Raw genomic sequence first — 26196 nt, forward strand, 5'->3', positions numbered from 1 at the left:
TTTAAGTTGCCTAGTCTCAGATATGTCTTTATAGCAGTTTGAAAACAGACTAATACGTATATGTTGTATACAGGTGGTGAAAACTAGATAGAAAAAACAAAAAGATAAGCCATTTAAAACATATGTTAAGCCCTCCATGCCATGATCTAAGAGATGGACATGGGCTGAATGAGGATTGTGCATATGTGTTGGCTAAAGAAAGAATCCCACTGCAGGGAGGACTGTCCCCAACCTGCCGCCAACAGGTGGCACTTCACAGACCACAGCAATCTGATGGACAGCACCAGGGTAGTGTCCAGGAAACATACTTTAAAAGCCCACAGAGTCATGTGAATGCATCCTGCAATCCATAGAGCTCCACAAAATCAGCATGATTCCTTTTAAAGTCTGCAATCATATGGTATTTTCTCCACATGAATCCAAAAGCTTCTGTGAGAAAACTAGTTTACACTTAGAGTCTGGAGTGAGAGATACAGCTGACCTGGGCCATGCTTCTCATGTCTGAGATCAAAATAACAGTGATTTTGGTGCTGTTATTTGACCATATGGGAACCCTTAACTTTTCCACACTCATCTACCTTCTCTCTGAGACATGAAGAGCCTCATTTGTGTTCCACATCTTAACACATGGAGAGTGATTTTATTTATTTTAAATGGAGACATGTTAATACTTAAATGACTTGGGAAATCTCCTTTTTTCTTCCCTTTGGTATGCCTATAAAAATCTGTCAGGATGTATACTGGAATAGTCTACCTTACCAAACTATGGATCACCAAAGAAAAGACCAGAGTGGCAGGCCATAAATGAGGAACAAGAGATCTGGACAAGGAGTGGCCCCTCAAACTGGCAAATCAAAATCAATCAGGTCTGAGAGCTCAGACTTAACAGAAAAAAGCCAGTAGACACAAAATTGTACTGACATGATGCTACATGACACAGTGTGGTGCACCAAGTCCCCCCAAAAAACCTCCAAAAGCTTGGAAGATGTGATTTCCCACAGTATACGAAACCACGAGATTTCACACAGATCGGCCTGGCCGTAGCAGTTTTCAAAAATATGTAATTGCAAACAAGCCAAACTCTTTTTTTTTTCTTTCTTTCTTTTTTTTTTTGAGACGGAATTTCGCTCTTGTTACCCAGGCTGGAGTGCAATGGCGCAATCTCGGCTCACCGCAACCTCCGCCTCCTGGGTTCAGGCAGTTCTCCTGCCTCAGCCTCCTGAGTAGCTCGGATTACAGGCACGTGCCACCATGCCCAGCACTTTTTTTGTATTTTTAGTAGACACAGGGTTTCACCATGTTGACCAGGATGGTCTTGATCTCTTGACCTCGTGATCCACCCGCCTCAGCCTCCCAAAGTGCTGGGATTACAGGCTTGAGCCACCGCACCCGGCGAAGCCAAACTCTTACATCACATCGTGAGGCAAGTCCCCAACACACTGCACACCGTAGCCTGATTAGAAGTTAGAGTTCTTCCTGGAGCCTAAAACTATGGGTGAATTTTTCATCATAATTCTGAATCATCAACTATGTTTCTTCTTTACTCAATATATTCAAAAGGAAATGGGAAAACCAATTCCTACATCCAAGTACCTAAAAGTAGAGTTCAACAAAGTAGCAAGGGGGCACAGCAAAATGTTTTATGAGGACCGCAATGCATCCATATGTGCAGTGGCTCATCTTGAGGTGACTTGTAAGTTCATCAGCCTCATGATTTAAAACATAAATAGAAATGAGGATATGGAGATACACATAAATATTATATGATGGGAAACTGAGTTTAGAATGAAGCTTACAAAGACCGTTACTCATATTTCTAAAATTATGGCAGGAATTATCAATATAAAGCTTTTTCTAAGTATTTTTTTTCTTTAGCTTTTATTTTAGTTTCAGGAATACATGTGCAGTTTGCTACCTGAAGAAATTGCATGTCACTGGGGTGTGTTTTAGAAATGATTTCATCACCAAGGTATCAGCATAATACTCAACAGCTGGATTAGTTTTTTGACTATCACCCTCCTCCTATCATCCCTGCTTAACTCGGGGGTGGGTGTCTGTTGTTCCCATCCTTGAGCCATGTGTACTCAATAAGTCTTTAAAATCTAACACTTCAAGGAAAGCTTCCAGTAGCTCTTTATAATTGTATCTTCCTCCTTAATGGATTTTTAAAAACTTCTTTACACTTAAAACAGACAGGAACACAGCCATGATGATTGAACACTGAGAAGTGGGCAGTCACGGAGAAAACTAGCGTATTCCATTCATGCTCTTGTGCACACAGTCATGTCTTTTCTCAGAGAGGCATCTTGAATCTGACACTGTTGGCCACAAGAGAGTCCTAATGAGGTTGTCCTCATGTACAATGACATAAACTTGGTCTAAAAACCTCCCATGGACATCTTCAGCTGATAGCATCATCATCAAAACCTGCAGAAGGGATGTCAGGAGGTTGGAAAGATAACCTCACAGAGAGTAGCATAGGAATCCCATCGGAAATGCAGCATCACCAGTGCTATTGATTGGTACAGATGATGATGATATAGGGTCAATTATTGGCAAGATGAGTTTGCCTCAGTGGGAGAAATTTTAGGAAAAAAAATATTTGCCCTTGTATTTTACCTATGTTTCATCTCATGAAATCGTAAGAATTATATCAGACAAATATACACATGTGTAGAAGTTGAAAAGAGTTGAGCTCTTTTTGAAAAGTTCAGTTTATATGTATGTGGGAGGATTAGGATCATTTGATAAGGATATTCTAGATGTCAGCAACCCTCAAGGCAAGAAGAATGCTATTTTATGGGTACTTTTCTTCCAAATTGGTAGATGGACGTTTATTTTCTCAGTTATTACAGCAGTCAGTCTTTGAGTTTAACGGTCTACAGAGATAATTTCAGTGACCAATTTTTGTAAAAAGAAGTACTTATTTACTTTATTACAGTGTGTCATCATTTGACTTAATTTCACTTCATATAAAGAACAGCCCTATATTTCACACAAACTAGATAGTGGCGTTTATGTAGTGAAGAAGGGAGGAGAAATGTTTCTCAAATGGCGGCTAGTGGAGGGATAGCAGTGGGTGGGGAGATTGGGGAAGGATAACATTAGGAGAAATACCTAATGTAGGTGACGGGAGAGTGGAGGCAGCAAACCACCATGGCACGTGTATACTATGTAAGAATTCTGCAAGATCTACACATCTACCCCAGAACTTAAAGGAAAATAAAAAATAAAAAAACAAGAATTTCTAGGGAAACAAATCGAGGTAAAAAGTTTCACTGGTTTCTTGTTTTTGTGATAATTTTGTTCTGCTCTTTTACATAGAAAGGTTTACTGGTTTTGTTTCTTTTTTGTTTTTTCTTTTTGAGACAGGGTCTCATTCTGTTACCCAGGTTGAGTTCAGTGGCATGACCACAGTTCACTGCAGTCTCAACCTCCCAGTACTCAAGCAGTCCTGCTGCCCCAGGCTTCTGAGTAGCTCGGACTACAGCTGCACACTATGACACCTAACTAATTTTTGTTGTTTTGTAGAGATGGGGTCTTACCTTGTTTCCCATACTGGTCTTGAACTCCTGGATGCAAGTGGTACTCCCCCAAAGTCGTGGGGTTATAGATGTGACCCCCATACCTTGCTTCTACTTTAGTTATTTCATAATGTAATGAGTTTATCAGCCACAACTAACAGGATAACATAGAAAAGGCAGGTTAGTGTTCACATGCGGTAGGTCATCTACTTAAACACATCATTTTCTTTATTTCTAAAAGCAGGCCATCCCTTCATCCTCAAGCTTGGTGCAAGATCACTCTCATGAACAACCTGTTGTTTTCCATTCAGGAATAAGATGAAAGGGTCAAGGCCAAGTTCATTCAAGTTACTTGGTTGTGCCTTTGCCTTTTGTTTATGTGCTGTTCCTGTAGTTCTGTTCACCAGGTTTTTATGGAGTAGTGACATCACAGCCCTGTCCGTGTGGATGCTGGCTTTCTCCCACCATTTTTTTTTTTTTTTTTTTTTGAGATGGCATGTCACTCTGTTGGCCAGTCTGGAGTGCAGTGGCTATCTTGGCTCACTGCAACCCCTGTCTCCTGGGCTCAAGCAATTCTCCTGCCCCAGCCTCCCAAGCAGCTGGGATTACAGGCATGTGCCACCATGCCCGGATTTAAAGAACAGTTGCATAGTCAATCCAGAGAGTTAATATATAGCTAACACAGAGTTTCTATTATTGTTAACTTCTTAATTAACAGGGGGCATTTTTCATAATTAACACACCAGTAATACGCATTCTCATTCAGCGATATGCACATATTTACCAGATTTATTTTTTCTTTTTTTTAATGTAACGTACATTTTCTGTTCCAGGATCTATTCCAGAATAACGTACTAATTTTTTTTCTTTTCTTTTCTTTTTTTTCTTTCTTTCTTTCTTTTTTTTTTTGAGATTAAGTCTCTGCCTGTCACCAGGGTGGAGTGTGATCTCAGCTCACGGCAACCTTTCCCACCGAGTTCAAGTGATTCTCCTGCCTCAGCCTCCTGAGTACCTACAGGCACCTGCTAACACACCTGGCTAATTTTTTGTATTTTAGTTGACACGGGGTTTCACTATGTTGGCCAGGATGGTCTTGATCTCCTTACCTCATGATCTGCCCACCTCAGCCTCCCAGAGTGTTGGGATTGGAAGTACAAGCCACTGGACTCGGCCAACATATCACATTTTGATATCGAGTCTCCTTAGGCTTTCTTTGTCTGTGTCCGTTTCTCTGAATTTCCTTGTTTTTGATGACATTGACATCCTCTATTTGTGATTTCTATGATTATTTTTTCTTATAGTCAGACAGGAATTGTGGGTTTTGGTGGGGAAGACCACAGGAATTAGTGTAATACTGGTGACATTGTATCAGAATGCTGTATCACTATTGATACTAATTTAATCATCTAGATTAGGGAGTTTACGTCACTTTCTCCACTCCACTCTTTTTACCCCATTTCCATGCCGTATATTTTGAAGAAGATGTTACTATGCACAGCACATACGTCACAAGTGGAGAATTGTGCTCTACCTCCTTTGAGGTAGGACATCTACAAATATAATTTGTGTTTCGTTACTATAGGCAATTTACCTATTCTCCAGCATTTATTTTGTATTTATTTCATTGGAACATATGGAATATTATGCAAATAGTAAATATGTATTTCCACTATAATTAAACTAGTTTCTTATATTGCTCAGATTGCTCTCGTGTTGTTCATTGGAAGGTCTTTCAGTCAGCTGCTTTACCACTTTGAAGTACCCACATTACTGCTGTTTGATTTTGTTTGTGTAGTTGGTTGTTTGGTTGTGTTGTTTTAACTTTTTCTTACTTTCTGGCACTATAAGGTGCTTAAACTTAATAGTGTTGATTTCCTGCCCAACCCTACCATTAACCATTTCTCCAAAAATCCCTAGTTCTTCTTTTGGTGAGTGGCATTAGAGACAAAGCTCTGAGCAGTGATGTTCTCGTTTCTACTAGGGATCTATTACTTTTGTGCTGTGTCATCTAACAAAGTATGTGTGTATGTTACTCATACTCAGATATATATGTGTTTTTCTACTTTCCCCATATGTATCTATGTAAAGTTAAGCATGAATTCTTCCTAATATTTCTAGCACCCATGATCTAATTCAGTACCACATGAATCAGTCTCCCCATTCCCGCTACGTGTACGTGACCTCCCATGTTAACAGTGAGATGGTTGGGCCCCTTTATGTAATCGGTGAGTCCAAAATACATGCAGAGTGGTTGTAGAATTGGTAATTCATACCCCCACGGGAAAGAATATTTCCAACTACAATAGAGTATTTATATCCAAATGCTTTGACATTGAGCCTAAGAACTTCTGTTTTTCTAAATTTCTTAAGCTGAGGTCCCCTTTCTCCCACTTCCTGAGATTATTTCATTTCTTTGTTATGCAGTGGTATTATTTTGACTGCATTCCTCCAGGGGATCTCCCAAACTATTAAATGACATTCAAAATTCACATTTATGTAGGTTGACACTTTGTGATGTAAAATTCTACAGGGTTTGTAAAATAGCAAAAGTAACATACCATTGCAGTATCACAGAAAATTATTTCACTGCACACATACAAAAGGTTTCTATTTCACCTATTCAGCCTTCCTCTCTCAAGCCCCCTTTTTCTGAGATAGAGTTTCACTCTTGTTGCCCAGGCTGGAGTGCAATGGCGTGATCTTCAACCCCTGCCTCCTGGGTTCAAGCAATACTCCTGCCTCAGCCTCCCGAGTAGCTGGGATTAGAGGTGCCCGCCACCATGCTTCGATAATTTTTGTATTTTTGGTAGGGATGGGGTTTCACCATGTTGACCAGGCTGGTCTTGACCTCCTGACCTCAGGTGATCCGCCTGCCTCAGCCTCCCAAAGTGCTGGGATTACAGGCATGAGCCATGGCACCCAACTCAAGCCCCTTTAACCACTTACCTTTTTCCTACCATTATAATTATACCTTGTCCACAATGACATATAAGTGTAATTAATTACACAGTATATACTTTCTTCAAACTGGCTTCTTTCACTTAAGAATATGCTTTTAAGATTTGTGGGGCAGGCACAGTGGCTCACGGCTGTAATCTCAGTATTTTGGGAGGCTGAGGGTGGGCAGATCACCCAAGTTTAGTAGTTCAAGCCCAGCCTGCCCAACATGGAGAAACCACAGTTTCTATTAAAAATACAAAGTTAACTGTGTGTGGTGGCGCATGTCTGTCATCCCAGCTACTCAGAGGGCTGAAGCAGGAGAGCTGCTTGAATCCGGGAGGCATAGGTCGCAGTGAACTGAGATTGGGCCATTGCACTCCAGCCTGGGCAGCAAGAGCAAATCTCCGTCTCAAAAAAAAAAAAACAGATTTGTGAAATGTATCTCTTGATAACATAGATTTGAATTTTAATAAGTACTAAAGGTTGATTATATTTTCATGTGCTCTTTGGACATTTGTATAGATTCTTTGGAGAAATGTCTGTTCATACAATTTACTCACATTTACTTATCTTCTTTGTTTTGTAAGAATGTTTTGTATATTCTCAACAAGAGACCCCAATCAGCTCTATGATTTGCAAAAGTTTCTCCTACGTTTGGGTTATCCTTGTGACCCAAACTTAGAATCACAGAAGTTTTAAAATCGAATGAAGTTCAATTTATCTACTTTTTTTCTTTAGTGACTTGTATTTTGGTGTCATAGCGTATAATCCATTGTTTTACCTAAGCCACCAAGATTTATTTCTATGTTCTATGGGATTTGTAGTTCCATCTTATACATATGAGTCTATGGTCTATTTTGAGTCAGTTAAATATATTGTGTAAGGGAGGAGTGAACTTTCACGCCAGTATCCACTTGTTCCAGTAATTTTATAGAAAATATTTTCCCATCTGGGCATGGTGGCTCACGACTGTAATCTTAGCACTTTGGGAGGCCAACGCGGGTGGCTCATGAGGTCAGGAGTTCAAGACAAGCCTGGCCAACATAGTGAAACCCCATCTCTACTAAAAATACAAAAATATAGCTGGGCATGGTTGCAGGTGCCTGTAATCCCAGCTATTTGGGAGGCGGAGGCAGGAGAATCTCTTGAACCTGGCAGTGGAGATTGCAGTGAGTAGAGATTGTGGCACTGCACTCCAGCCTAGTGACAGAGCAAGGCTCCATCTCAAAAAAAAAAAAAAAAGAAAATATTTTCCATACTAAATTATCTTGGCAGCTATAGGGCCCAGCCCTATAGGGTTCTGTGAGCCCCTCCCTGCTGGTGCAAAGATGAGAAACTGTAGAAATAAAAGACACAGACAGAGACAGAGAAAAGAGAGTTTAGGCTCAGGGGTCCACTGCCAACCAAAGTGTGGAGACCTGCAGTGGCCCCGAGTGCCTGGATACTGACTTTTACTGAGTACAAAGCAGTGGGCAGGGAAGGTAGGGTGAGGTGATAGTAAACAGCGATAGGGTCAGGTAAATCACGTGTCTTGAAGATAGGGGGCCCAAGACTTTCAAGTCGCCAAGGCAAGGAGAAAACCTAATGCATCAGTGCTCTGTTTATATGGTTAATTGCATTTATTGACACAAATGCTGAACCATCCTTGCATCCCTGGATGAAACCCACTTTGTAGACGTGCTGTTGGATTTGGTTTGCTGGTATTTTGTTAAGGATTTTAGCATCTGTGGTCATCAGAGGCATTGGCCTGTAATTTTCTTTTTTTGTTTTGTTCTTTTCTGCCTTTGGTATCAGGGTGATACTCACTATGAAGAATGATTTGGGGCTGGATGCAGTGGCTCATGCCTGAAATCCCAGGACTTTGGGAGGCCAAGGCAGGTAAATCATGGGGTTAAGAGATCAAGATCATCGTGGCCAACATACTGAAACCCCATTTCTACTGAAAATACAAGAAATTAGCTGGGCCCTTCCTAGCTATTTGGGAGGCTGAGGCAGGAGGATCACTTGAACCCAGAAGGCGGAAGCTGCAGTGAGCCAAGATTGTGCCACTGCACTCCAGCCTGGCAACAGAGCAAGACTCTGTCTCAAAAAAAAAAAAAAAATGATCTGGAGATGATTCACTCCCTCTTCATCTTTTAGAATACTTTCGGTAGAATTGATATCAGTTCTTCCTTAAACTTCTGGTAGCATTTGTCTGTGTCTCTGTCTGGTCCTGGGCTTTTTTGTTGGACAATTACTTATTATTGATTTCATATCACTACTGATTGGTGGTTTCTTCAGGATATGATTTCTTCCTGATTTAACCTTGGCAGGGTGGTTGTATGTTTTTAGGAATTTGTTTATTTCTTCTAAATATTCTACTTTGTGTGCATACAGGTATCAATAGTAGTCTCAGATGATATTTTGTATTTCTGTGGTATCAACTGTAGTGTCTCCATTTTCATTTCTCATTGAGCTTATTTGAATCATCTGTCTTTTCTCAGTTAATCTAACTAGTGGTCTGTCAAAGTTGTTTATCTTTTCAAACACCCAGCTTTTTATTTCATTGATCTTTGGTTTTATTTTGGGGGCTTCAATTTTTTTAATTCTGCTCTGATCTTTGTTATTACTTTCCTTGTGATAGTTTTGGATTTGGTTCGTTCTTGTTTTATAGTTCTTTGACTTGCGATGTTAATGTCATTTTATGACCTGTATGACCTTCTGATGTAGACATTTAGCCCTATAAACTTCCCTCTCAGTACTGCGTTTGTTGTATCCCAGATGTTTTGTGTCACTGTAATAATTAATTGAAAAAATAAAATTTCGATCAGGTTGCCTAATTTCCATGTATTCGTATAGTTTTGGGAGTTCTTCTTGGAATTAATTTCTAGTTTTGTTTCACTGTAGCCTGAGAAGGTATTTGATGTGGTCTCACCATATCAAGGAATGTCTGCAAGGGATCCAGTGATGTTAAAAACACAAGGGTTGGAGGTCCCTGAGCAGAACAAAGTCCCACAGTGAGTGCGTACCCAGTATGGTGTCCACTACTACAGCTAAGTTCCGGGGGAGAAAGGAAGGGACCCTATGTGAGCTGGTAGCTCAGTGTAATACCCTGGAAAAGCCCTCAAACTGCAGCCCACTCCAGTATTTGGGCCCACGAGGGCAAAGAAGCGCTCCTTGAGTTCAGATACCAAAAGTCTGCTGCAAGGACTGGAGAGGCTGAAAGCACTTACCCTTTCCACGGAAGACTCATTCTCTCAGGGTGTGATCTCTGCCAGCTTTTCATTTCTTTCTTTTTTGTGTCATGGATTCCTCCAGGGAACTTTGTGATGGGCTCTAATACATTTGATCTATGATTATTCATTTGTAATGTTGGTTTTCGTTCTGAGGAGAATTGATGACTGACATCTCTAGTTGGGCATCTGGAGAAGCTCTCTAATGCCTTAGGGCAGGTGTCCCCAATCTACGGCCCGTGGGCCGCATGCGGCCCCCCGAGGCCGTTTATCCGGCCCCCTGCCGCACTTCAGGAAGGGGCACCTCTTTCATTGGTGGTCAGTGAGAGGAGCGCAGTATGTGGCGGCCCTCCAACTGTCTGAGGGACAGTGAACTGGCCTCCTGTGTAAAAAGTTTGGGGACGCCGGCCTTAGGGCATGGACTGGTCCATGGGACGTACAGTGGCTTAGGCTTCATTTTGAGCTCCAGAGTAGGTAACGTTGGGTAGAGCTGGAGTAGGCTGACCATTCCTTTTGTCTCTAGCGGCAGGTGCAAGCACCAGCTCTGATGGGGTTCGCAGAGGACTGGCGTAAACACTGTAAGATTCTCAACTGTCAGCTGTCGTAGTAATCTACTGAGTACATGAGCAGGTACAAGGTCCCCTTATAGCCAGGGTTGTGTGAGCAATGGTAGTAGCTGAGGTCATGAAAAGTTTTCTCCTTCTCATGCACTGTGCTACTGTGCCAACAGATTTTTTAATGGCTGTAATTCTGTTGGTCGATCTCCGTCTAGGAGATGGCACTTGCAGGAGAGAGCCAGCTGCAATCACGGTACTGGGATTTATGCTGAGCCGTTGTTACCCAGAGCAAGCAATCAGGTGATGGGCAGAGACCTATCACCTAAAAGTCCCTGTTCCTGTTTTGCTACCAGGGCATGTAGACGGGCAAAGCTAGGTCAGGAAAGTCCATACATCTGCTCCCCATGTGCGGGCACAAGCAGCAGTTTCAATAGGGGTTGGTGGACAGTTCTCTGGCCACTGGGATAGTTCCCGTGAGAAGCAAGACCTCCTGTGCTTCCAAAGAGTCCCCATGGGGAGACAGGGCCAGGCAATAGATGGCAGATAGACTGGCCCTGCTCCCCATGGCCTTTACACAGCAGGTTTCATCCATGCAGATTTCTCCTGATGAAAAGCCACAATAGTCAGCTAGGTCCCAGACACTCCATGTTCAGAACACAAACCCACTCCAGGTCACAAGACTTTTAAGTGGAGACTGAAAATGAAATAGTGGCTCTCAGGCCACACCCCTCTTGATTTGGCATGTGGAGCAGGAGTAACCAGCTCCTATGGTCCTGGCAAGAGAATGCTTCCTGCTTGTTTTTTGGTTTTGGAACTGGAGGACTCATACTCCACTCAATATTAAATTGCATTTCTCAGTTGGGAGCTTCTCCCAACATGTGACCACCGCCTAGATTGCCTGGCTGGTTTCTGCAAGGTCGCCTATGAATTAGGATTTAGAATATCTTCCTTGTTTCCCTGTTGGGGTCTGGGAATGCACACACAGCACATCCAGGTAGCACTCCTTTCATGCTCCCCTCCTGTGTGAGTCAGCTCCAGTGTTGGGTAGAGTGAAGATAGTCTCTCCCTTTCACATTCTGAAGACTCCATTCCCCATCTGATACTTGGGGCAAATTGCAGCTTGTCTCTCCTTTCAGTTTTTCTGTTGAGTTCCTGTGTTGGGTAAAAATTCACAGTGTAAATCTCCACATACTATTTTGCTGTTTCCAAGCATGTGGGGCACACTCACAAAGCCTCCAATCTGCCATCTTGGGGGGAAAAAACAAAACATGCTACACTTTATGAGTAGAGTGTCTACCAAAGTTTTTGGAATTGTCACCCTGAACATGTGCCTGTTCTTCTCCAATTATAGTTATTTTGTGCAGTCATTTTTATGTCAGTGCACAAGCATGAATATTTATTTTACTCCTTACATCTACTACTTCATTTATTTGATTGTTCAAATTTTTCCACTGTTGGCTATTGGAAGGTCTTTTCTTTGGATCCTCTGTCGTTTTGAAACACCACCATTAATAAGTTTTGATATTGTTATGTGTTTGGTTAGTTGTTTGCATTTTATTGTCTTCTGAACTACTAGGTACTCAGCCTAATTGTGTTAATTCCCTTGCAAGCCTAGTATTAGCCGTTTTTTACAGAGTCCTAGTTATTTCTATTGGAAAATTTAATTAGAAATGGAGATCTTGGACCTGGGTGTATTCAGTGCTCCTGGGGCATCTCTATTGAGTCCTGAACTTGTCTGCTGACAGAGTAAAGTCCACACTCCTGCTCCCCATGTATGGGGATATACATATTCATATATGTGTGTATGTGTTTGTGTGTATATACACACAGATACACATATATGTATAAATATTTATCATGTATCTGTACATATCTTTATTAAACATGAATTCCTAATAATGCTGCAGCTCCAGCATTGGATCTAATCCAGTACTATACGAATCAGTGCACCTGTTACCACTTATTTGTATGTAGCCTGCCACTTTTCCAGTGATAAAGATGGTTCTGTTACTTAATCACTGAATCCAAAAGACATGTATAGTGGTTTCAGAATTGGAAATGTACACTGCCCTGAGAAAGAACTCTACCAACTAAAGTACTTATGGATGAATCTTCACTCTTTAGATTCAGAATATCCACTTATTTGATAAGTTACTTGGGTCAGTTGCTATTTCCCCACTCCCTTCTGTGAGGTTATTTCACTGAAGTGTACAGTTTTATTACGTCCGTTGTCCCATGCTGTCTCCTCCCTACTGTATAAGGTTTTTAATTTGCTTATTTATATTCTCAAGTTATTTAACATTTGTAAGATATAATTATGTGTCTACCATTACAGTATGATACCAGTATGATTTCACTTCCCAGAGGAAATCTGCAGTACCTCACCAGTTTGAACTGCCTCCCTTCTGAGCCCCCAGTAAATACCAAATATTTGTCTCTATATTTTTTCACTTTCCAGGGTGTCACATAACTATAATCATACACAGTATTTTACCTTTTTTAATTTGCTTTTTTTCCTGCAGTATGTCCACCCTTTAGATTTGTAAAATGTATGTCATGGTTGTTTAGATTTTCATTTCCTTATGACAAGACTTTAGGCCTCGCATCCTGTGCTTAGTGGACATGACTATAGCATCTTTGGGGAAATGTCTATTCAAATAATTTACCAAGTTGATTGTGATATTTGCCTTTTTATCTTTGAGTTGTAAATTTTTTGTGTGTATTTTGTGAATAATAGACCCTTTTATGCTATATGATTGTGAATATTTTCTTCTACTTTAGCTGTAATATTGTAGAAATAAGAGAAATTATGGTTTAACCTAAGAACACAAATATGTATTTCTATATTCTATACATATTCTGTATTTCTATATTCTATATTTCTATATTCTATTGTTTAACCTAAGAACACAAACATGTATTTCTGTATTTCTATATTCTAGATTTGGTCTCTTTAGCTGTTGTATTTGGGTACATGATCATTTTGAGCCAATTATGTGTATGTTATGAGAGAGAAGTTCAACTTGCTTGTGGATATTCAATTGCCCTAACAACATTTGGTGTGAAAATATTTTCCATGTTGAATTGACCTGGCAACCTTGTAAAATTTTTGATTATAAAGGTAAAGGTTAATTTTTGGACATTCAATTCCATTGTATTCCTTTGATTTGTGTATTAATTTGTTTTCACTCTGCTATCAATAACTACCTGAGACTGGGTAATTTAAAAAAAGATTTGTTTGACTCACAGTTCCACATACTTGGGCAGGCCTCAGGAAACTTAAAATCATGGCAGAAGATGAAGGGGAAGCAAAGCACATCTTACATGGTGGCAGAAGAGAAAAAGCTAGTGAGGAACTGCCACACACTTTAAACCATCAGATCTTGTGAGAACTCACTGTCATGAGAACAGCAAGGGGGAAGTTCACTCCCATGATTCAGTTACCTCCCATCAAGTCCCTCCCCTGACACAAAGGTATTACAGTTTGAGATGAGATTTGGGTGGGGACACAGAGCAAAACCATATCAATCTGTATGTCTGTGTTTATACTAGTACCACAAATCTTTATTTTGACTGCTTTGCAGTCAAATCGGATATTCATATATCCTATTCAAATTAGGATACATGAATCTATATTGTGAACTCTGCTTTTCGTTTGAAATTTCTTTTGGCTGCTTTGCATTACATTGTATTGCATTACACCTGAATTTTAAAATCAGCTTGCCAGTTAGAAAAAAAATGTTACCTCACATTTTAATAGGGAGGATAATATATCTGTATGTCAATTTGGAAAATATTGACACTTAGTAATATTAAATTTGTGTTTACTTTTCTAGGCTAATTAACCTATCTACATCCTCCACTACAATGTTGAAAGTAAGTGTGAAGAGTGAACATCCTTGTCTTGTTTATAGCCTTGGAGAAAGTATTGAGCCTTTTAGATAAATTATGATGACATGTGAGTATATAACATATGATGACATGGATGTACTTTAAAGAAAGTTTCCTTATTGGCATATTTGCTCTGTATTGTTGTCATGAATAGATTTTTGACTTGTCAAGTGCTTTTTCTGCATCTTTTAGGTGATCATGTGCCTTTCATTTTTGAGTTTATTAATATAGGGCATGACACTAATTATTTTATATGTTGAACCAAATTTGCTTTCCTGAGACAAGTATGTTTGGTGATGGTGTATAATTCTTTTTACATTTGCTAATTAGTTTTGCTACCATTTTCTTGAGGATGTTTGCTTTTACATTTACAAGACATATTGGTCTTTTTTTTTTTCCTTGAAGTGACTTGCTTTAGTTGTAGTATTAATATAAACTGATTGAGTATACATTAAGAAGTGATCGCTCCACTTATTTTGTAGTTGTTTTAGTTGTATGAAGAATTTGTGATCGATTGTTATTAATTATTTAAAGGTTGGGAATAATTCACCAATGAAGTCATCTCAACTAAAACAGGGCGTTGACCCCTACCAACAATCATATGAGGTTGGAAGAGGATCCTTCCCCAGCTGAAACTCCACTTGAGATCTCATCCTTGGCCATCATCTCTCTCTAGATTCATGATTCAGAGATACTGTGAGTAATGTGTATGTGGTTTAGAGCCACTTAGTGTGTGATAATTTATTACACAACAATAAATAATATACCTGACAGTAAATGCAGTATATCCTCTACAGAAAAATGACATTACTGCAAAGCCTAGTCAAATATGGAAGAAGTCTATGCTTCAATAAATAGTTTTGTACAAATTATTTATTTAAAATAATTTTATAAATATATAAAAAATAATTTTATAAATATATGGTAGCAAACTATTGAAGCATAGACTTTTTATATTTATATTTATAGAAATAATTGGTACAAAACTATTGAAGCATATATTTTTTTCCCCATATTTTACTAGATTCATGGTTATATAAGATGTTACGCTGCTGGTAACTCAAGGATATACAGAACTCTTTGTACTGTGTGTGCATCTATTTGTATACTTGAAACTATTTCATGGAAAAATATTCTTTAAAAAAGTATCACTTTTTTTTTTTTAGATGGAGTTTCGCTCTTGTTTCCCAGGCTGGAGTACAATGGTGCAGTCTCGGTTCACCGCAACCATCACCTCCTGGGTTCAAGCGATTCTCCTGCCTCAGCTTCCCGAGTAGCTGGGACTACAGGTGTGCACCACCACGCCCAGCCAATTTTTTGTGTGCATTTTTAGTAGAAACGGGGTTTCACCATGTTGACCAGGATGGTCTTGGTCTCCTGACCTCATAATCTGCCCGTCACAGCCTCCCAAAGTGCTGGGATTACAGGCATGAGTCACCACACCTGGCCAAAAGTATCACTTTGATACAAAAAAATTCTAAAACATGAACAGAATACCTTTGGCTCAGAAAATGAAAGGGCATGTAAAGAGAGAATAGCAAAGCAAAGCATCTTTCTTTTCTCTTTTTTTTTTTTTTTGAGACGGAGTTTCGCTCTTGTTACCCAGGCTGGAGTGCAGTGACACAATCTCAGCTCACTGCAACCTCCACCTCCTGGGTTCAAGCAATTCTACTGCCTCAGCCTCCCAAGTAGCTGGGACTACAGGCATGCGCCACCATGGCCAGCTAATTTTTTTTTTTGTATTTTTTGTACAGACAGGGTTTCACCATGTTGACCAGAATGGTCTCGATCTCTTTACCTCGTGATCCACCTGCCTCGGCCTCCCAAAGTGCTGGGATTACAGGCGTGAGCCACCACGCCCGCCCTTTTTTTTTTTTTTTAGATGAAGCCTCACTCTGTTGCCCAGGCTGGAGTGCAGTGGCGCTTTCTTGGCTCACTGCAACCTCTGCCTCCCAGGTTCAAGCAGTTCTCTGCCTCAGCCTCACAAGTAGCTGGGATTATAGGAGCCTACCACCATGGCCAGCTGATTTTTGTATTTTTAATAGAGACAGGGTTTCACCATCTTTGCCAAGCTGGTGTTGAATTCCTGACTCGTGATCCACCTGCCTTGGTCTCCCACAGTGCAGGATTACAGGTATGGGCCGCCGTGCCCAGCCGCATCTTTGCATATCTATATACCAACTTGAACACAGGTATAATCCTTCTGCTTCAGGAAGATTCCTTCAAGTCCCCAGGGACTCTCATTCTCTTTCATCTTCCTCATCATATTTCAGATTTTTCAGTCACCAGTTTAACATCAGTAACCAGTTTTTGAAAGATAGGTGTTCATGCCTCAAATATCTCAGAAAGCCTCATTTCCAGATAATCATTTAGCAGGACTCAAACAAATAGACTAGAATTTATTCAGAGCTTGCAGTCAGGAGTGCCTTAATGCCAACATGACCATGCTGAGAACAGCGCATCCTCTTGTGAATGAAGCATTCATACATTATAAGTTGCTGAGACTCAATAACATGTGTCTACTGTACAAGTAAGGTAACAATTAATAGAATCTAAAATTTTGGGGGGGACATGAGGGACATTTGTTAAAGATTTATGAGATGTGAGCAACCAATTACAAGTACTCTAAATCAGTAGATGGGCATTTGATTTGCCTGTTAGGGCTGCAGTCAGGGTCTCTGGGCTTCAGTGCTGTACACAAAGAATTTCAATGACAGATTTTGGTAACAACAGTAACAACTCTTCATCTATTATATTGCGGCTTGACACCATTTAACTTCATTTCACTGCATATGAAGACCAACTCTATACTCCATGCAAACTGAACAGTGGAATTAGTATAGTGAAAAACAAAGACAAACTTTTGCCAAATTTAAAGGAAACTGGAGGTTTTACAGGGAAACAGAGGTAAAATATTTTTGTTTAATTCTTACTTTAAAGATAATTTTGTTCTGCTCTTTTATATTGAAAGCTCTACTTTCATTATTTTAAAATAGAGTGAGTTTATCAGCCACATGTATGAAAATAATATAGGAAAGGTAGTTTTGTGTCAACACGGGTTGTTTATTCACCTCATACACATTATTTGCTTCACCTCTGATGCTTATTTCTTAGCCTTGGTTTTGGTGCAAGATTTAAAGGCCTCAGTCTCCATGCAATATTAAATATTCATTCAAATGACTTTTCTCTGTGCTTCGCCTTTGTTTCTGAATTGCTCCTTTACTTTTGTGATCCATATTTCAGTGAGTAATGTTGGCAACAGCAGTTCTGCCTGTATGGATACTGGCATGGATGTTGTCTCCCATTCTTACCACTGGATGTGGAGAATGGCTTTAAAAATTTAGCCCATCTGTTCTCATCTCTCAGTTCCATCTTCTCAACTCAGAGTGTCTTCAAAAGTCCATGCCACACCACAGCCTGGAAATTCTTCCAAAGCACTGTCTTCAGGCAATTTGGGGTTTATGTCACTGTCTCTGTGTCTCAGGTATCATTGTCCTACATTGTTTGATAAAATCTGTCTTATAAACCATTATTCTATACACTTTGCCCCTTTGTAAATTTATTTATGCATGTGGGATGGCGTATTTAGTCCTCAGGGGGAGGGTATTAGAATAGGGTTTTGCATATCTAGAGATGGGGATTGTTGTGACGCATCTTAGGACCTGACTGCCGTATCAGATTCTGTCCAATCTGCATCATTTTCTCAGTTTTTACTTATTTTGCTGACCTCGACCCTTGTGAGAAGAACTTGTTGGGTATTTTGCAGAATGTATCACAATATGGATTTGTTAAATTTTTCATAATTTGACTGACATTATTCATTGATATATATGCATATTTAACTTTGAAGAAAAAAACCCTAAACAATATGTTATTTAGCAATACACATTTAGAAAATGATAAGAATGTTGTCATGATGAAAAAGGGAATTCAACATCTTACTAACATTCACCAGGGTAAAGGAGAGAATGGAACGGGGGAGGTATTACATGGCATATTGATTTATCAACAGCATGGAGAACATCCGTCATCTTCTGAGAAGATTAAGAAAAACAGGAAATAATTTTTCCATTCTAGAATAATTTTAAGTTTATACAACACTTGGAAGTCAGTACAGAGAGTTTATATATACACATACACACGCATATCCGACACACGATTTTCCTTCTTGTTCACTTCTTACATTAGTGTGGGATATTTTTCACAGTTATCACACCAATATTATGCAGTTTCATTCACTAACAACTGTACATTAATTGTTCACTGATTTAACATTTAATTGAGTATCCATTTTCTGTTCCAGAATCGTATCCAGGATACTATATCACATTTAGGTATCATGCCTTTTTGTGCTCCTTTTAACTATGCCAGTTTCTCAGGACTTTTTGTTGTTCGTGATATTTATCCACATTTGGGATTCATTATTTATGTTTTTCTCATGATAAGACTGATGTAGGTTTAGGTAAGGAAGACCACAGATGGTAAGTTCCACACCAAGGGGAAGTAGTATTGACATGCTTTGAAATTAGTGACTTTAGGATGATCACCTGTGTGAGGTAGTTTAGGTCTTTTTCCCAATATACAATTAATCTATTTTTTGGTCAGGTATGGTGGCTCACACATGTAACCCCAGCACTTTGGAAGGCCAAGGTGGGTAGATCACAAGGTCAGGAGTTCAAGAACAGCCTGGCCAAGATAGCGAAATCCCATCTCTACTAAAAACACAAAAATTGGCAGGGCGTGGTGACAGGCACCTGTAATCCCAGCTACTTGGGAGGCTGAGGCAGAGAATTGTTTGAACCTGGAAGGCAGAGGTTGCAGTGAGCCTAGATCATGCCACTGCACTTGAGCCTGGGCGACAGAGCAAGATTGCTTCTCAAATGATAACAACAATAATCTGTTTTCCCTTTACCATGTTGCCCTTTTTCTTAAAGTCACTAAGTATAAAACATACTTAACAAGTGGAAATTATACTTCAACTTTTTATGGCAGTACTAGTAAGCATGTTTATTTTCCACGGGCAATTTTTCTGTTCTCCATAATGCATTACATATCTATTTAATCATTTGAATCATATAGGATATTATATAAAATTATATAATTTATTGTATGCTATACTAATTTATATATTTTGTTGCTCATGGTTTCAGTGGTGGTCATTGGAAGGTCTTTCCCTTGGCTCCTGTAAAATTTGAAATTACATCATACTGTTTCATTTTGTTTGTTTCTGTGGTTTTATTGTTCTTTAACATTATTTTACTTGCTAGAATTTTAAGGTGTTCCAGGCTTATTGTGTCGGTTTTTTGCCGAATCCACGTATTAAGCATTTTTCATGGAATCTTAGTTGCTTGTTTTGGTGAATGGTATGAGAAGCAAAGATTTGGGTAGCGTGTGCTCTCATTCCTAATTTCATAGTGAGACAGTTTGTCTTCTTTGTGTAATCATTGAGTTCCAAAATACTTGCATGGTAGTTTCAGAATTGGTAGCGGATAATTACTACACCAAACGAGTAAGACGCTCATACAAATCACTTGCTCTTTAGGCTAGAATCTCTCCTTATTTCCTAAATTACTTGGGTCAGCCTCTTTTTCAGATATTGGGCAATACCCTCAATATCACTTCCTGTATTTTTTTACCTTATTCTTAGGGAATTTCACTCACTGCCATGCCTCTTCCTTTTCTTTCTTGATTTCTGGAGCAAAGAATTCCCCCGAAAGGGACTTTATAGTCTACCTTCAACGGTCCATGATGGAAAGAACCTGTGGAAACATCCCTGCATGCCTCACGATAAGCTCAGTTAACACAGTGAGCATGGCCTTCCCCTCTAAACCACTCCCACCATGGACTGGGCAGCAGCTTATTATCCCTGATAACCTTCCTTGATTCAGAATCTACTGTGTCTGATATTAATATTGTTATCCCAGCTATTTTTATAATTAGTGTTAGCAGGATATATTTTATTGCATTTATTTACTTTAAAATCATATGTATGATAGTATTTAAAGTGGATTTCTTATGACAACATACAGTTGTGCCTTGCTTTTTAACCCGCTCTGACAATCTTGTCTTTGAGTTGATTCAGTGATACATCTCACAATTAGAAAAAGCTGTCATACTCTTTAATTTACACGATGTGCTAAAAATGTTACTAGTTCATACAATCCGGCCAACATTCAAGAAGTAGGCGCTATTATCATTCCCATAGTCCTACACTGCATTTGATCCAAACACTCTGAAGGACAGATGTAGAGGAATCTCAGCTTGACTCAGTCTTTGTCCATCGGCCTAGCTCGTATGTACTGTGTTCCAATGTGTATTCTCATCCATGTTAAATCCTTTCTAGGGTTAGTTGCAGGACTCTTACCCTGCTTTATGGTCCTGAAGATATTTTCCTAAATTGTTTTCTATAGACTGCATTAAATATTTTTAGATTTTGGCCGATGATCCACCTGGAATTAACTTCATGTGTAACGTGAGGCCAAATGTCAGGTTTCAATTTCCGTAAAAGGATATTCTGCCAGGCGCGATGGCTGACACCTGTAATTCCAGCACTTTGGGAGGCTGAGCTGGGTGAATCACGAGGTCAAGAGATTGAGACCATCCTGGTCAATATAGTGAAACCCCGTCTCTAATAGAAAAATACAAAAAATTAGCTGGGCATGGTGGCGCGTGCCTGTAATCCCAGCTACTCAGGAGGCTGAGGCAGAAGAATTGCCTGAACCCAGGAGGCAGAGGTTGCGGTGAGCCGAGATCGTGCCATTGCACTCCAGCCTGGGTAACGAGTGAAACTCTGTGTCAAAAAAAAAAAAAAAAAAAAAAAAAAAAGGATATTCTATTTTCTAAGACATTTTTATAAAAATTCATCTATTCCCTTTCACTGACTTATAAAATATTTGATTATGTATATATATGTCTATTTTTCAACTGTGTTTTCTTTTATTACAGGCCTGTGCCGTCACATACAGCTTATTTCTACATTTTTGGTAGAGATGGGGTTTCACCATGTTGGCCAGGCTGGTCTCTAACTCCTGACCTCAAGTGATCTGCCCACTTTGGCCTCTAAAAGTGCTGGGATTACAGGTGTGAGCGCACATTTTCACATCTTTCAAATAGAATGCATAAAGAACTTGATACTCCAAAAGCTAGCCAGACAACAGTCAAATTGTGATTGCCCTTTTTGGCACACACGTGAACTTAGTGTAAAAACCTTCCATAGTCACATTCTAGTGATGCTGTCAGCCTGAAAACTTGCAAAGGGGCCATGAGCAGGCTAGAAAAATAATCGGACATGAGGAGCACAGGATACTCTTTAAGAAATGCACATCAACAAAGCTTCTGATGAGCAGAGATGTTGATAACGTTAAGAAAAATGCTGGTTAAGATGTATTGAGAAGTGATTCAGAAGAGTTTGGTCTGACTGAGAAAAATTTTAGGATACTCAAGTTAATGTGTTTTGCTTGTATTTCCCGTCTCATATAATCATATGTGTAATATAAAACAAGTATCTACATTAATCATAGGACTAATATAAAACAAATATCAACGTTTGTACATTTGTAATAATTTTCAGTATGTTTTTAATTCAATGTTTTCAATTATTTTCATATGAAATAAAAATAAGTGAAGGAAGTTATCGTTTTTCAATAGATTTGCTTTCGTAGTGACGTAAAATAAGAGGCATTTTTCAGTTGCTTCAAATAATACTGCTTGCATTACTTAGAGAAAGCTGTGTTAGTAAATACTAACAGTGTTTGTTAAAGACCTACTATTAGTCTAAATACTTTATGTATTATTAGTTCATTCAATCCTCACAACTTAAGCAGTGGGCACTATTACCTCTTCCATGGTTTAGTTCTGAATCTGAGCTAAAGCCTGACAGAAAAGGAATAGAATAACCTTCATCTTGATTCAGTGTGTCTCCAGAGTCTTCACACACATCAACTCTGCTACAATACCTTTATCTTATAGGACAAATACTTTCTTGGTGTAGTTTAGGAATTCTTACCCTACCTCATGGTCATGACATCATTTCCCTAAGGTTTTAAATTTCGCCTTGAATATTTTATACTTAGGTTTGTGATCCATGTAGAACTCTTTTTGTGTGTAATGTGTATTTATAGGTATCTTTTCCTCTTATGGATACTCAATATCCTGAAATAGTTCTTGAAAATCCTCCAAAAATATTTTCTAATGAATTATTTGCATATATGTATGTGTGCATGAATGTGCACGTGTGTGTATATGTGTGTGTGTGTGTGTGTTTATCAGTTTTCAGCTCTCTTTTCATTTGTTCATCTCACTATCTCTATACGAATACCACACTGTCTTGTTATTAGGAGTGTTCCTTTAACACAAGAATTTCTCCTCTGGTGACCATTCCATTAACTTCTGCGCTTTTTTGTAATGAAGACAGGATTAAAAGCCTCAATGCCTTGCACCTTCACCAATATTCCAAGTTGTACCCTCAATAAAGAAAGGGCTTAGATCTTTAGAACATTGCTGTTTTTCTGTTTTTGATGATATACTTTGAATCTCAGAAGATTTTAATTCTGATGAAGACCAATTTATCTATTTTTTATTGTGTCACTTATACATTATGTGTCACACGTTAGAAAACATTGTTTAATAATCTAATGTCATGAAAATAGGTTTCTATGTTATCTTCTATGGTTCGGGCCCATCTAGAAGTTACATTAAGATATATAATTAATTTGGGTCAATCATGTATATGGTATGAGAGAGGAGTCCAATTTGCATATAGATATTTACTTGTCCCAGCAACATTTGTTAAAAAATACTTGTTTTTGTTTCATTGAAATGACTTGGCAAACTTGAAAATCAGTTGCTCATGAAGGTGTTAATTTTTGGACACTCAATTTTATTGAATTGATGTATATGTCTATCTTTATACTAGTGCCACAAACCTCATTTTTTTTCTTTTCCTTTTTTCTATTTGTTTTGCAAGAAGGTCTTACTGTCTCACCCAGGGAAGAGTACAATGGCATGATCATGCCTCACTGCAGCCTCCAACTCCTGGACTCAAGAGATCCTCCCACATCAGCTTCCTGAGTATGAGGAACTACAAGTGTGTGCCACCAAGCCTGGGTAATTTTTTCTTTTTTGAGACAGGGTCTCGCTCTGTAGCCAGGTTGAAGTGCATTGGTGCAATCTCAGCTCACTGTGCCTTTGTTGCCTGGGTTCAAGTGATTCTTGTGCCTCAGTTTCCCAAGTAGTTGGGATTACAGGCATGCTCCACCACACTCAGGTAGTTTTGGTAGAGATGGGGTTTCACCATATTGGCCAGGATGATCTCAGTCTCCTCACTTCATGATCCACCTGCCCACCTCAGCCTCCCAAAGTGCTGGGATTATGGGTGTGAACCACCGTGTCCAGCCACCTGGCTCATTTTTTAAAAACTTTTTGGTTTTTGAGACAGTTTCACTCTGTCTCCCAGGCTGGAGTGCAGCGGTGTGACCTCCGCTCACTGTAACCTCCACCTGCTGGGTTCAAGGGATTCTCATGCCTCAGCCTCCCAAGTAGCTGGGATTAAAGGCATGCACCACCACATCCAGCTAATTTTTTTTGTTTTTTAAGACGGAGTTTCGCTCTTGTTACCCAGGCTGGAGTGCAATGGCGCCGTCTCGGCTCACCGCAACCTCCGCCTCCCGGGTTCAGGCAATTCTCCTGCCTCAGCCTCCTGAGTAGCTGGGATTACAGGCACGTGCCACCATGCCCAGCTAATTTTTTGTATTTTTAGTAGAGACGGGGTTTCACCATGTTGACCAGGATGGTCTCGATCTCTCGACCTCGTGATCCACCCGACTCGGCCTCCCAAAGTGCTGGGATTACAGGCTTGAGCCACCGCGCCCGGCCTAATTTTGTATTTTTAGTAGAGATGGTGTTTCACCATGTTGGTTGGGCTGGTATCAAACTCCTGACCTCAAGTTATCTGGCCTCCTGAGCCTCCCAAAATGTTGGGATTACAGGCGTATTCCACTGCACCCGCCAAAAACATTTCTGTAGAAAAGGATCTCGCTGTATTGCACAGGCTGGTCTCAAACTCTTAACCTCAAGCAATCCTCTCACCTCAGCCTCCTTAGTAGCTCTGATTAAAAGCACAAACCACTGCACCAGAAGCACAAACCACTGCACCCAGATAGTACCACTAACATGTTATTACTGTTGCCTTGTAAATATTTTACAATCATAAAGTGTGCATTTACTATGCAGACTTTGTTGTTCTTTGTCAAGATTAATTTCTTTTTTCTGGATCTTTTTCATTTACATATCAATTTTATAATCAACATGCAAATTTTGGCAAAAAATTCATCTAGAATTTTGATGGGGACTGCATTAAGTCTGTAGATCCATTTGGAAAATAGTGCCATCTTGACAATATTAAGCCTATCAGTCAGTGAATATAAAATGTCTTTTCATTTATTTAGAATTTAATTATGTTTGTTCAATGAGTTTTATAGTTTTCAATGTACATATCTAACAATTGCTAATGTGTATAAATAAAATTGATTTCTCTATACTGACCATGTTTACTGCAACCTTGATGAACTCATTTTTTATTTCTAACTATATTTTGTTAGAACTCTTAGAATTATCCATACCCAAGACCATGTAATTTGCATAGTTGACTTTCTTTCTAATTCAGATTCTTCAAATTTATTTTTCTAGCCTATTTTTCCTAATTACACCCTCTAGTAAAATGTTAAAAATAAAAGTGGCAGGATGGGCGAGGTGGCTCAAGCCTGTAATCCCAGCACTTTGGGAGGCCGAGGCGGGTGGATCACGAGGTCGAGAGATCGAGACCATCCTGCTCAACATGGTGAAACCCTGCCTCTACTAAATGTACAGAAGAAAATTAGCTGGGCATGGTGGTGCATGCCTGTAATCCCAGCTACTCAGGAGGCTGAGGCAGGAGAATTGCCTGAACCCAGGAGGCGGAGGTTGCGGTCAGCTGAGATCGCGCCATTGCACTCCAGCCTGGGTAACAAGAGTGAAAACTCCGTCTCAAAAAATAATAATATTAAAAATAAATAAATAAATAAATAAAAGTGGCAGGAGTGGACAACGTTCAAGTAAGTTATGATATGTGAATTATTTGATTGTCTTAAAGGTGAAGAAAGTTATTCTCTACATCTAACTTGCTATATATTTTTATGATAAGTTGATTTTGCGTTACGCAACTGTTTATTCTTCATTTTTTAGATGATCATGTGGATTTTGTCCTTTATTTTATTAATATAGTGCATGAATACTAATTTCTTTTGTATGTTCAACCAAATTTGTGTTACTGATATAAATATCCTTGGTCATACTATATAATTTTTTTTACATGTTACTGATTTGTTTTATTCATGTTTTTTAAAGATTTTAATATCTATATTCATAATACACATCAATTTATAATCTGTTGTTCAAATATCCTTATTAAATTTCTATTTGAGATCAGGGTAAATTTGTCTCATGCACTGGAAAGGGCTGTCTTCTCCACTTTGTGTCATTTTTAATTTTTTTGAACTATTGGTAATAGATTGGTATTAATTTTTTAAAAGGTTTGATTGTATGCACCAGTGAATCCTAGCAACAAACACATGAACTTGGAAGGGGATCCTTTTCCAACTGAACCTTCACTTGAGAGCCCAGCCCTGGCCATCATCTAATATGGATTCCCAGCCCAGAGAAACTGTGAGTAATGTGTGTGCTTTTGAGGCACTAAGTATGTGGTAATGCAGAAACTAGTATGTAGTACGCCAGGTAGTAAATGTAATGTGGCATCCTGGATTCGATCCTTGAACCAAAGGAGGACATTACTGCAAAGCCTAGTAAATATGTTAGAAATCTGTACTTCAGTTACAATTTTTGCACCAAATACAACTTCTTTGTTTTCCTAATGATACTATGGTTATATTAGATGTTAACATTCCAGATATCTGAAAGATGTATAAAACTCTCTGTCCTATCTATGAATATTTCTGTATATCTAAAGTTGTTTCAAATAGTAAAATGTGTAGACGTTATTTTGGCAGAAAAAAAAAACAAAGCATAGGCAATAACCTC

General features: G+C 39.2%; 1 long non-coding RNA gene across 50 annotated transcripts in view; it reads left to right on the forward strand.

Annotated features, from left to right (window-relative positions):
- Window positions 1-26196, forward strand: part of LOC141584675 (uncharacterized) — a 287268-nt gene that overhangs the window by 141276 nt on the left and 119796 nt on the right. For 44 of the 50 annotated variants that reach the window (XR_012517873.1, XR_012517882.1, XR_012517868.1 and 41 more), the window contains 6 exons: window positions 8259-9460; window positions 12569-13354; window positions 14070-14191; window positions 14659-14820; window positions 23090-23229; window positions 25692-25824. This is a non-coding gene — a long non-coding RNA (uncharacterized LOC141584675). The remainder of the gene's footprint in view (window positions 1-8258; window positions 9461-12568; window positions 13355-14069; window positions 14192-14658; window positions 14821-23089; window positions 23230-25691; window positions 25825-26196) is intronic. The other 6 variants (XR_012517913.1, XR_012517874.1, XR_012517880.1 and 3 more) reach the window with 6 other exon arrangements.

The sequence above is a fragment of the Saimiri boliviensis genome, chromosome 5 (genome assembly GCF_048565385.1).
Source record: "Saimiri boliviensis isolate mSaiBol1 chromosome 5, mSaiBol1.pri, whole genome shotgun sequence".
Lineage (NCBI taxonomy): Eukaryota > Metazoa > Chordata > Mammalia > Primates > Cebidae > Saimiri > Saimiri boliviensis.